The following is a 13,577-nucleotide window of genomic DNA, read 5'->3' as shown; positions in this document are numbered from 1 at the left end:
GAACGGCTCGAGCCTTCGGTACAGCCTGTGTCTGACGTTGATACTGCGATAAGTTGAAAGAGGTTCGACCTACGAACCGACGGCTTACGCCGTATTATGTCTACGTGATCCAGCAGCCCTGCATCGCGTCCTGCACGTCTCCGAGGCTTCGATTTCCGATGCCTAATTCTGCTTTAATTATTTGTCCAATTCAGTCGGTGAGACTTGGAAGACGAGTTGGGCTGTTGTTATTGTTTTTCTTTCTCTCTCTCTCTCTCTTTTTCAGCAGGAAAATGCAGAGCCGCTAGTCGACGCCTCTTTCCTGCAACTCTGCAGCTGATAACAGGGCCGTCGCCCAAGGCTGACGAAAAACTTCATCCCAACGTCGGCGGTTAAACCGAGCCAAATCTGTTCTGGACTCGTCAATTAACGGAATACCTACTTTTTCCTGTAATTGTGCACCACCAGGTTCCCTCCTGTTGTTGGCAACAAAACGACGACTCGGGTTCTACCAGACCCGCCTGGTTTTGATACACGCCCAAAAAGGGTTGAACGAATCCGTGGACGTAACATGCGATCAACCCTGAGTTGAAGCCGAAATTATAGGGCTACAGTTTTGTTTTCTGTTCAATTTAGTTCTGTATATAATAACTCCGGATAAATGGTTCGCGAAGTACGAAACTCGGTCCCGTGCCTGTTTCCAGATAAATTAATTCATTTCAGACCAACGACCCGCGTCATTTCAAAATCGTATACCGATGAATAACCGAGATTCGCTCCTTCTTTCCGAAAGGCTTCGACGTCTTTCACATCCTTTCCGAAGACTCCCGAGCTTGGAGCCCAAGAACAAACGTACATCGGCAAGTTTTTGCCGATCGATGGCATCGAGATTCGGGCGGTTCGGACGCCGGATTGAGCCTTAGGACCTCGCAGGAGGAAACAGGGACAGTCAGGAACACGCGTGCCGTGTGTCATTGCCACGCTACCTTTACGAGGGCGGTCGCGTGTCACGACGGACGTTCAAGGGTCGCGCGCACAGCGCGTTCGACCTACGTGTACCCTATTATTTATCATCTTGTAGTCTTCGAGTGGCTCGATTGTAATTCCCCGCAATCTGCACCGCGTCCAAGCCTCTTTGACACGGGCATGTAAGCCGCGTGACCGTTGCGTGAGAGCCCGCGTGTACGAATCTAGACTACGACTGACGAAAGCTCGGTGAACATCCTATGGATTCCGATCTGAAAGAATTGTAGCGCAGCTAACACTAATACTCAAAGGATATTCCAATACTCGAAACTTTTCCAGGAGTGCTGTATTCGAGTTCTCCGAGAGATTCTCCTGAAAAAAAACTCTAGTTTTCTACCAAATACCAAGGTAATTCCAATGGGTTTTCTCAACTGTCCTGGCCACGAGATGTGAAATAAATTTGCTTCGTACGTTGGTCAATCGTCCAATTAATAAAACAGACACTTCGGCTACAATACAAGTTTCTGAATTCAGTCGATAAATTTATGACTTGGAAGTATTTTGGAGAGGGTTTTTCTAAGAAAAGGAAAGAAAAAAATGAAAGAAAAATCAAATTCAAGGCTGATAATGCCATTTTCAACTAGTCCGACAAACTTTCTTCACAAAGTGATGAAGAATTGAAGAGGCTGTAACTTTTTTCAACTCGAAATCGGACAAAGGCAACTCTTGAGCATTTTTCACGGAGATAAAATTTTCAGGGATTAAATCCTGAACCAGACTCGCGACAGATCTGAAAGTTGAGAGGTGAGAAAGATGTACCCGATTTTTCTGAACACCCAAATAGACACGTAGACGGGTGAATCGTAACGACGATACTCGCGACTGTGACTACGACCGTTATTAAAGTTATTCAGATTGCGATGGGTCGGGCCAAATTCGGTCCTAAGGATTTCTCAAACCACTCAATTTACGATCTACCCTAGTTCCTCGGAGGATCCGGAGTTGCCGCCGCGTGGCAATTATACACTCAGAAGTTACAATGCCGAAATTATTCAACGCTTTATACCCGGGCACTAAAAACTTTTCGGAACATTAGCGATCTTGTCTCTCGGCGCTTGTATTAATTCAGGTTTTCCTACATTACCCCTTCATCTCCGCAGTGCCACATCAGACTGCTGGGTACTTCTCCTCTACCTGCGACGAACAGGTATGCAAATACGCGTGTTTGGCCACCTCGCTACGTCACGGGCTCTTGTACAAGGGGTAGGAAAGCAGAAAGGCAGGCAGGCAGGCAGGCAGGCAGGCACCTCTCTCTATACAGATATACGCGCGTTGTAAGGCGGTCGGTACTGGTTTTAATTACAGAATTATACAAAGGCTATTTATTACCAAGCAAAGCGGCTCGGGCGCCGAGCAGCCTTAATTGCTTAATCGAGTGGATCTGATAGAAATATTATTCTGATACAAAAGGATCCTTTTCACTCGGATATAATTAATTTAAAAATACCCATATAATTGCTCAATGATTCTACCCTCCGTCTGTTCTTCTCACTTTCAAAACGCACGCTCCCTGCGTACCTGCCGACCAACCATCCAGGGATCACACCTAGCATTCATTTTCAACATTGCTCAGCCCTCCGTTTCAGGCTAACCTAATCCTCACGATCACTGTTGCAGAATGTTATTAAACCAGGCAGACGAGTAACTCTCTGCATCAGAGAAGATTTATACTTTTCATAAATTAGAACAGCGGCTGCTAGGATTCAGGCTGGATCGTAATTATTCTACCACGTGAAAAAAAATCCACTAATCAATTTTCAATATTCATCATTATTCGGACATTGAGCCAGCCGTAAAACTGTTCCGTTACTTCGTTCAAGCGCCTCGGGAGTGATTCGTAATTCCATAAAGCGATTCCACCGATCCGAACCCCTCTCCGCGGAGTTGGACGAGTGATTAGTGGTCGACAAACCGTAAAAAATACTTGGAAAAAAAAAAGTATCGTAGGCAGGTATAATTTATTTATTCGTTGATCCTGGGGTCCCAAAGGAGCTGCAGGAGGCCTAAGCCTTTTCGAAAACCTCGAAGGGCGGGTTGTTCGAATACCTGCAAGCGTGCTCACATTTTGCAAAAGTCTCATCCGGCACGCGGCTCTGTGTAAACTCCACTCTCCGACTCGAGACACGTTGAAAAGATTGTCAACACGGTCCGTGAGGCCCAAAAGACCCCGTTCGTGGGCCACTGCAACCCTCGATCCCAAGCCGTGTCCTGCGAAGAGAAGCAGAAATGCAATATCCTTATTACACTCTCTTTGATGATGGGCAAAAATTGACGATCCAGATTCCTCTTCCTGACTTCAGCACAAGACGTTTGAAGCGCGGATCGTCGGGACCTCAATTAGAGGTATCCGAGTTATCTCGGCCACAGTGATCAGCCTAGCCGAGTCAAGGCGAAGCGACGCAAGGCAAGACAAGGCAGAGTGTTGCAATAAAATGCTCTAAAGCTCTCCGTTGCAGTACGAACTTGGCACCCTGCTGTTTTTAAGCGTTGGTGACTAATTGGTGATGTCGACGCCAGGCGTTGAATTTCCCCCCCCCCTTCTCCCTCTGTCCCTCCGACTCGTCACCCCTCGCCAAAGTACCTACTAGGTGTAACTCCCCGCTGGTTGTTATTACTGCAGTGTGTACGTACGATACACGCGTGGATACGTGCGTCAAGAATGGGCGCGCGAACACAAACGCACCTCTATGATCCTCCTGCTCGAGGGTGCGAGAGAGACGGAAAATCCATGACTCGGGGGTGGGCGGTTAGTTAACACTTAGTTATTATGTGAAATCGCGCCAGGGATGCGTGGATCCGAATCGGTGTCTCGATACTCCTTTCTCCGCGAGCTTCATAAGTACCAGTAGAACATTGTTCGCAACCGTTTGTCGGAGACAATTTGACGATTAATCATTTACTTATTTGGGCAAGATGTGCTCGTGCAGGCGAAAGAAAACATCTCACTTTGTCTACCGCCGGTGTGCCTGAGGAAATGATTGTACGAACGGAGTATGTGTTTAAGGACGTTTGGGAAGGGTTCACCGGAAATATCTCCGATGTGAGAAAGTGAAAAATGACGAAATACGTGAACTCGGGAGGCTGCTAACAAAGGTGGCCACCGGTCTCAATAACGACTGACTTGTACGCGGACCTCGAACAATGAAATTGACGACGCGTTGCCGTGCCGCCGGGGTTTACCCCATTTCGAAAAAAAAAAAAAAAGACAACGCGCTGGGTAAAAAAGAAGAGTAAGCCGGGAGGGAAAAATGAGCGAAAACGCGGGATTTCACCCCAGAAAAAGGTACGGTACGATCTTTTTTTTTAACGCAATTTCAGAAACGACGGAATTATACCGCCCACTTGGATCTCTTTTTTCGACGATTTTTTTTTTTCCCCGCCACTTTCCAATGGAATATCGTACGGCTATTAACGTCTGGGAGTCTTTTGTCAAGCGGCTCAGGTCATCAGTCATCGCTTTATACTCGCGACAATAATATGAAATAATAGAACTGTGGAACAGTATAATACGCGCAGTGGCAGGCTGCTGCTACGGGCCTTCCTTCTTTCACTTCCTCCTCTGACATCCAATCGAGAATTTTATTATGACACATTACTTGTCATTCTTATTACAGATGTAATACTCGACGCCCGTGTTTTTCTCACTCATTTCCACGTCCCGATTCATCCGAGTTTCCCGGATTTTCCCTGCTATAGGTGCGTTATCGTTAATTTTCATAATTCCATGTACCTCAGTCTGCTTTTCGTTTTCCGAGACACTGCGAAGCCTCCGGTACAATATCGCCGTTGGACCGATCGAACGGCGTCCTTTGTGTGGTTGGTATAACGCAGAGTAATCCTATATCCAGAGGTCACAGCGTCTGCGAAGAACGTGCAATTATGGACACTGTGTCGACTTATACGTTTCGACAAAGTGCTCGGTTGGAAAGATCGGCTGTGTTTGAGGATGCGGCTGCATTGTTCAAGGAGAGCTGGATCGACGTTTTGAGTTACGAAAAGGCAAAGACACTGCGTCGGTTGCACTAATTGCGAGTGTAATGGTTAAAACAACACTTGCGCCGCCCAATGTGTAGGAAATTGGTGAAACCCTCTTCTTTCCGTGTAGCCAAATAAAATTCAACCGCAAAACCGTGAATTCATGAAGCCTATAAAAGGGCATTTATGTGGTATTTCTACCGCGCAAAGTAAACAGAATTCGTTCAGTTTTGAATCGCGTTTAGGGCCTCGGGCGTCACTCGGCCTTGCCAAGGCCCACCAAAAGGCACGCTCCGATGTTTGACCAGGCTGAGCAAACACAAACTAACATCGGCGTCTACATGCTGCCGATCCAAAAGTGCCTCAAGCTTTGTTGTGGGTAAACATTTTAACAGGATTAAACCACACTTATGGGGGCTAATCTGTACAAATAATCCAGTGGGATACGGGGGTACGGGGATACTTTCTTGCACTTTTTCTATGGTAGCTGTCACTGAATCGTTAGATTTCCCTAAATCGACTGAAATTCGATGCTGTTTTAACGTTTCATCGTATTTTCCTGTAAGAGCCCCGAGGTCTGATCGACCCTACGCAATTATCTGGCATTTTCAGGGAACTTCGAATGAAACGGACGAAACCAGCTGTTACGTCGGGTCAAATTTCTGATCACCACGACGCTGCGGATTGGTTTAAAACAACAATCCAGCGGTCGTATAAAAGAATTTTCATTTCGCTTGAACTTATTTGCAATAACTGATTTGAATCTAAGCCTGACCCCGTGTTTGACTTTTCCGAGGTGGTTTGGTCGGTCGACGCGGCAGTCAGACGTGCATTCATTATGCATTCAAAATATTGTCTTTGCATACAAGCCCCGTTTGCATATCGCAAAGGGTTACTTTTTTCGGAACATATATTATTTACCTACGTCACTGATTTCTGTGGGCGCAGCGGATAGTCGGCGGGCTGCGTTACGCACGTGACAAGTTCAGGAAGAATGGTGCTTTTGAAATTATGCACAAGGCGAACCACGCGAGGCGTGCGAACCCCAGAGGTAAAAAAAAATATACGCATCCCCTGATTTCCGAGGTTAAAAGAGCGCAACGTGCGTTTGCGATTTGAAAACCGGGTGCAGGGTTAGCATCCTCGCCGATGTTTTTCGGAGTGCAAACGATCATCGGCGGAGATCGAGGATCGTCAGAACGTCAAATCGGAAACGCCTGGAGCCAATTTTCAACGGATTTCCTTGGCTTTTCGACAGGCCTGGGTCGTGGAACGAATCGGTGTCATTAGCAGCCTGCAACAGTGCGCCAAAATACCGACACGCAACGGAGAACTATTTTCAGCAGACGATGCCCGGTGAATGGACTCTTTCTACGGCGTGCAGATCGAGGCCACGGAAGCTTTTGCATACCGCAACAACGTAAAGCGCCATTAAATGTTCGTTTTCACGGAATCCTTGCGTCGCAAAGTTTCTTTACGCCATTGTGTTGTGACCGTGAACGAGGCCGGACGGAGCGCTGATCGGCTCTAAGAACTCGGAGTCGATGACGGATCATTCCTGACCCGGGGTGAGTTACCAATTGGAGTCTATACCGTGGCGGCGATGATGGATCATGGTAACTAGGATGCGTGATCGACCATCCCCGACCGACTTGCGTCAGCGGTCGAACCCCTGCACCTTTGCTTTGCGCCGGGTTTTGGTGACAGCGCCGGTATTGTAACTTGACTATCCAACCACCCCTCGTCTTATTGTCGACAAGATAATGGAATTATTTGACAATTTTATGGGAATAAAAGCAATGATCGTCGCCAGACGCAATTCCTCCTCCAGATTACCGAACACGCGTTTTTTTTTGTTCACGTGCTACCGGTTTTCCGAGGTAATCGTTACCTCGGGTTTCAACTGGTTCTGATGAATCCGTTAAGTATGTAAGTTAGATCGTCTGGTTCCTGAAACAGAATTTCGTTGCGTTCACTGGCTCGTAAACACAACCCACTGGGGATCGAGATCCTCAAACTGAAACTATCGACTCATCTGATTTTGAATTGAGGAAGTTTCAAGCGTCCGACATGGTGCCTAGCATCGTGCCAGAGATCCTAGGAGGAATGAATACTTAACCAGACAAAGGATAAATGAACCCTCGTTGAATTTATTCAATTATCTTGAAGCGGCGACGTTGCTGTAACGATACCAGATTTCACCAATTTTCCGACCCCGTGTCGAACCGATCACACGTGCCTCTTCGGTGACATCGTCCCATTACGTTCCCAGGCAAAAACGGCATACGCGTACATTGCCAAGGCTCGGAGATCCGGCGTCCGCATCCGCAGTGACGTCGGTGAGAAATAACAAACGATCTTAAAATCGGCGAGTCATTGCAACTTCACAGCGTGGTTCCGATCGCGTTGAATCCAACGTGATCCGGGTGCTGTTCGCGGGGCTTGATCGAGGCAGGGGCGCGTCTCTGCAAAGGTAATAATAGAAAATGACGCTCACTCTCAAACCCAACAATTAGTCGCCTGTTTGTACCCATGATTTACGACTTATCCACATCGGCAGCGCCGATCGGTCGCTGCAGTTTTTTCAGGGTACCGAAAGAGTTGCCATATAGTTGCCTATAATGCAGTCTCAACTCTCGATCCATTAGCGATCGTTATATTCATCAACCGTGATTTTTTACTACACTGAAAAGATCTGTGGGGGACCATATTGTGTTCCGAGTGCCGCTCGTAATCGCGTTCCTAATTTTCACCATCCTAACTCTTACTCAGCTTATGCAATCGTCTTTCATACAAAACTCTGGCACATCCAATGAACACTTGATTATCACTTATCATTCCCAGAACCCTGGTCCTGCATGCTGCTTTCCGAATTCACTCACGCTCCGTTCTGTTCAACGCGACACACTTGGTCCTTACCTTTCGACACCATACATACGTGTACAATAAATAAATGGTCAAGTCTTATTTCACTTTCGAGATCCATATTCACTTCAATCGGCTAAATGAAGAACCCTCTACCCCGATTGTTCTTAAACGCAAAAGCCAATTCGAACCTAGTCGCGGTCTATTCCTTGCCGCTATGGAATAAACGACCCTCAAGTCGTTACATTAATGGCGAAGGACTTTGAAACTTGCTGACATTTTCGATGCTCCATCATCGGAAAACAAATTTATTTCTGTCATCAACGTTGAATTGATAGCCAACGCTTTAACGAGAAAGTAAAAGTGGTTATACATCTCTTATATCTATTATTTCCATTTTTTGCCACTGGAAATGGAGCGTTAAGTAAATTGTACGAATTAATTGAGACTCCGTTGCGGCTGTACGAACAATGAATACTTTGTTCAATTTTCAGGCGTGAAAACGATTACCCACGCCTTGAATCACTGCGCCGCGTGCAAAACGCGAAATTCTACGTCCATTCCCGTTGTTTTTCTTCCTTTCGCCCGAATTGCCAACACATTTCACTAGTTATAATTTTTTCCCGTCTGCCATAAACCAAATCCGTCGTCAAAGACGAGTCTGCAGCTCCCAGTTGACTGATTTCAATCGCGATTGACACGTTCAGCTACTGACAATAGTCATCATCGTGTGATAAATTTGTCATACTGTGATAGTCAGAGAGATTTTGATTATGAGATTTTTATTAAGAGATTGATTATTTAAGTAGATTATCTAGGAAACTATGCGCGTTTCTACCGGTGCAGCGATGCGTATAGCAACCGAATGAAATAAGAGACATACAAGAGGGCGAGTGATGAGATTGCTCGCGAGTGAATGATCCGCGACTTTATAATATATTTCATCGTCGATATTAAAAGGAGAGTAGGAGGAAATCGAGACTTTAAATTCACGCCATCTTGCAGCGTATAACGAGGGTTACGGATGAGGCGCGTGCAAACGCGGGTCGCGTGGAGCCGCGTGCCGAATGATAATCTCTTCCGACATTTTCTTTCATTTCGCATTATTATTGCATTATTAAAAAAAGAGAAAAGAAATAAAGAACGGTGAAAATCCTCCGTGAAATGTTATTAAAATCGCTTAAACGCCGCTTGTCACGGACCACCATTGTCCTTTAATTTAATAATATCAGGCGCGAATCCCTCCCCACAAGGCGAGGGTTAGGGCGTTTTACCTTTGTTTAAGCTCCGCGGGGATAACACCCTTACAGACAGACGCGTGTCACAGGTGAGATATGCGCACGCTACTGCCCTCGTTATACTCCTAAATGCACACTGCAGCTACTGTTGACTTCTCGGCTCCGGTTAGAATCCGACTCATTCGACACGCTCCGGGATTTTAAACCTCTACGGCCAGATATTGTATGATGTACATCCTGCTCCTCGTTCCAGGTGCTGCCCCACACCCCACATTGCCATGCCATGGCGTTGGTGGTTGATGGTATGTCCGAGTGCTCAAAAATTCTCCATCTCTATCTCTCCCTTTTTCAAAAAACAAAAACAGATTAGTTGATGGTTGACGGTATAAAAATCGACAAAGTTTCGATATCGCCGGTTTACAATGTCATGAAAGACCCTTTAGAAACCAACAGTGACAAAATAACTTGTCTGTACAGAAAAATGAGATTCATTTTTATTGCATAGTATACGAAGAGATGTTGTTTTACTCCTGTTCACTATCAGTATCAGATTTTTCAAACGGTTTTACCTTTCACTACCCTCTGATTCAGACCGCAGGTTCCATTTATCCTTAAGAGCGTCGAGGCGAGCAAAAGACACTTTCACACGTGACAAACTATAGCAGAGGTCCAAGATTTATAGAGACTGCACGCCTTATCCCAACAACCTTTTCGTCATACCTCACGAGTACGTCTCTGGCAAATGACAGTGATCTTTATATACTATACTCCAACCTCTGAGACACAATGAAAGCAGCAGTGAAAGATTCGTAATCTTGCATCGTTTTTCTCGATCCTCAAAGGGATTGGAAAGAAGCTAGGCTGTAGCGGTGGTCGAGAATTGAGATTCGCGCAATCCTTCAGACTCTCGTGTTTCTACGATCGTTCGAAAGAGGTATTCGCATCGCGTGCAGGATCATGAGAGTAACGGAGAGAGCAGGCCGCCTATTAAGGGTCTAAGAATGGGTATATTTTACGCTCGGTAAAGCACAGTCTATGGGCAAGCCAGCCCGCCATGACAATAGACCCTATGGGGAGGAGGTTACCGGTGGGCCCCGTTGGGCCCAAATGGATCCAAATGGGACGAGGTGTCAACTAGTTTGTTTCGTTTGGGTGGTCTGAAAGCTGTTCCACTTTTTCCGCTTAGAGTTCTTCTTTTTTCACCTCTTTCTAAACTCTTTTCTCGCTTCTCCGCAAGCATACGAGAGATTGGCAAAGTCCATCAGCTGTGAATCTGAATCAAAACCGAAGATGCGAATCACCTGCGTTCATGCTGCGTGATATTTCCAATCTCACGATGACCCGAAGGAAGAGAAAATTGGATTCTTTAGGAAGACTGATAATTTTTCGAACCCATTTTACTTGCCGGTACAAAAACGTCGCGGTTGAAAAAGGCAGATCGGCATGTTGGATCATTATGGCTTTGAATCTGTGGGGTTAATGGGGGAAGAGAGTAGGCTCGAGGGCACGGAGGTGCGCGACCATAGAATAGACAGATAAATAGATAGATAGATCGGTGAAGTATTAATCCGGTGTCGGGACAAATGTATTTTTCAAAATTTCAACGCGAGCTATTCTATGCTCCAATAGTTAATACGAAACCATTAGTCAAACGTCGGGGTTCGTGAACACGAAAGAAAAATTTCGATTTTAAATCGCTACATTTATCATGCAAGCAGGCGCATATGACACCGTTCTCATTTCATTTTATCTCTCCTTTTTTCGCTCCATTCTTTCTTTTCGGCCCTCTCTTTCTCCCTTTTTCGCAACCCTTTATGGTCCCTGCGTCACACGCGCAATCGCCTATGTAAAGTTCAAGTCGTCCCCCGAATGCGTACCTACTTTTACACGAACTATGCATATTTCCGGTGTATTAAGGATGAAAAAAAGAGATATGCTCGCGAATCAGCATCAAGAGGAAATCAACAAGTTTCAATATATCAACAAAACCAAACGCACGGGTGTCGGTAAAGTCCGAAGCTAAGAATTTGATCTGCGAGTTTAATTTTCAGGTTTCTCGATTAATCGGAGAAGAGTTGTTCGGTTTATTTTTCAACGTCGTTCCAAAATTTATGCTCCCGACTGGATAAGCTTGGAATTTTTTTCATCTTTTCGCTACGGTCGCCCCAAGTTTTGCCGACTAGCCCATATCCTGCAATAAATACGCAAACACCAGCCACGCACAAAGCTCGGTATACCTAGGAGAGGCTCCGATCCCGCGTGCCGAGGCCATAAAGCACGAATCCATTCATTCGATCTCGTAAACATGCTATCGGGAAATAATATAAAATATAGTAACGTGGCGTTGAGGTTATTCCAAGCCCACCACACGCATTGACATTGGTATACACGTGGTGTAATACAATATACGCATTATATTGGCGGAAGGTGGAAGCTGTATCAAGTCACTGAGTGATCGTAAATTGGCCGTTTTTTTATACACTCTCATAAATTTATTTCTATTCTATACGACATCGATCGCCGCGGTCCTATATCGAATAATCGGACACTATTCCATTGCCCATTGCCGACCGGAATTACCACAACAGATGCCAATTATTGCACGGCGTTACTTCGCTACGATTCACTGTAATAAGATTATACCTCTACCTGTGTGTATACGATACTTAATCGATATAGCTTTTCGACTCGAACGTGAGATAAAGAGAGAGAGAGAGAGAGAGAGAGAGCTAAGGGTCGCAACGAGCTTTGAACTGAACTTTGACGTGTACAATGGTAACATATTATAATTCTAACCGTTATATAACCCGATTCAATTAACATTATACTCTGGGAATTAATTAAGCTGTCGATCTTCACTTCCTTCAGCTTCTCCGAAGAGCATAACCAGAACTTCGTTCATCCTATAATATCAAAGATTACCGATGGAAATTGATATACTTGTACAAATTGCGCGGCTGAGATTGAAATAACGTCTTGAATTAATATTTCTTTCGCAATCAGTCGAAACGCGACAATGGTTTGCCCCACAAATCTCGACTCCAAGTATGACAACAGTTGCCTCGTTTCCCGGGGTGAAGGAGAAAGAAAATTACGAACCCTTGTCCGCGCGTCGTCGACTTGAATCCGTGATGTACCTCAATAAATAACGGGGATTCTCGCGCCTTCTTGTCGCCTGAACAGGATAATGGGGCTGAATTAAATAGGCATACGTGCGCGCAACGAAATGGAAAAGTGCAGTTGAACGGTAAAACGCTACCCTTTCTTGCCGCAAGTGCAGCAGGCAAAAAATGACGGCAATCAGAACGACGAAGCCGGGGATCGGAGGGAGGAAGGAAGCGATCCTGCGGATCCCGACTGCAGACGATGCCTGATTTATTTATCGAGTAATAAATTATCCATGCATGTGGGCAACAATATGCGCGATCAAACGAAGCGAGAGAAAGCAGACGAAGAGATACACCCGACTAGCAAATCTATACGGGAATATAGTGAACATACGTATATCCCGAAATGAGCGCGTGTTTGCGTTGCCCGCTCGACCGGAAACGCGATTTATATACGATGCAAATTACACGACGTGTTTCGCATACGGTCCTCGCGATAACACTTATCCAACTTCACTTTTGAAATTACGTGAAATATTACACTGCTTGCAATAATTACAATGCTTCTGGGTTTGTGAAAAAAATTGCCAGCGATTTCGAATAATTTCGTGATCGCCGACAGCTTTCAATTGAATATAAAATCATTCACCGAGATGAATTTCCATAGTTTTGGTTACTATGAGAAAATGTATATGAGTTTCGCAGTTCTAATTAAAAAATCTAGTACCTACATACGTATTACTATTCTTTTTTTTTTTAATCACGGTTACTCGTAATCCATATTTTCCTGTAACTATTGCAATAATTTGACGTTGACGCATCGATAAATTGATGCCAAGGTTTTATTTAATGGTAAAACCGTAGTTGGTTGAACAAATATATTCAATGTTTCAATAACAAGAGAATATAGTATCGACAACTTTGATTGTACTAATTGTCAATAATCAGCACTTTCTCCACATTTTCTTGCAATTCCAACAATCTTTAAACGGTAATAATAACACTATTCATTTTATTAGAATTTTCTAGTAACTGTAGCGGTTAAAATTTTTTCCGCTGCACAAAGAGGGAAAAAAATCACATATCTATAAGCCCTCGCTGAAGCCAGCGACGAACTTAATTAATTACATTAAATACTTATCGATTCGACACGGCTCGTTAGTAGGGCGGAGGGCGGAGGGCATTATGCACGGTTTCAAACAATAAACCCCTTCGCTGGGTTAGGAATACCGAATGAACTCGGGGATGATCCCTCGACGGTGCAACGGGCGATTCGCCGTGGTGTCTTCCAACCGCCAGCCATTGCAGGAGTCGGTATACGGACTTAGTCAGACACGGAGGGGGGGAGGGGGGGGGGGGCAGCTCAATGGCCAATAGATATGGATAA

This window comes from Neodiprion virginianus, chromosome 4 (assembly GCF_021901495.1).
Source record: "Neodiprion virginianus isolate iyNeoVirg1 chromosome 4, iyNeoVirg1.1, whole genome shotgun sequence".
NCBI classification, from domain to species: domain Eukaryota; kingdom Metazoa; phylum Arthropoda; class Insecta; order Hymenoptera; family Diprionidae; genus Neodiprion; species Neodiprion virginianus.
This window is presented reverse-complemented; position numbering follows the sequence as displayed.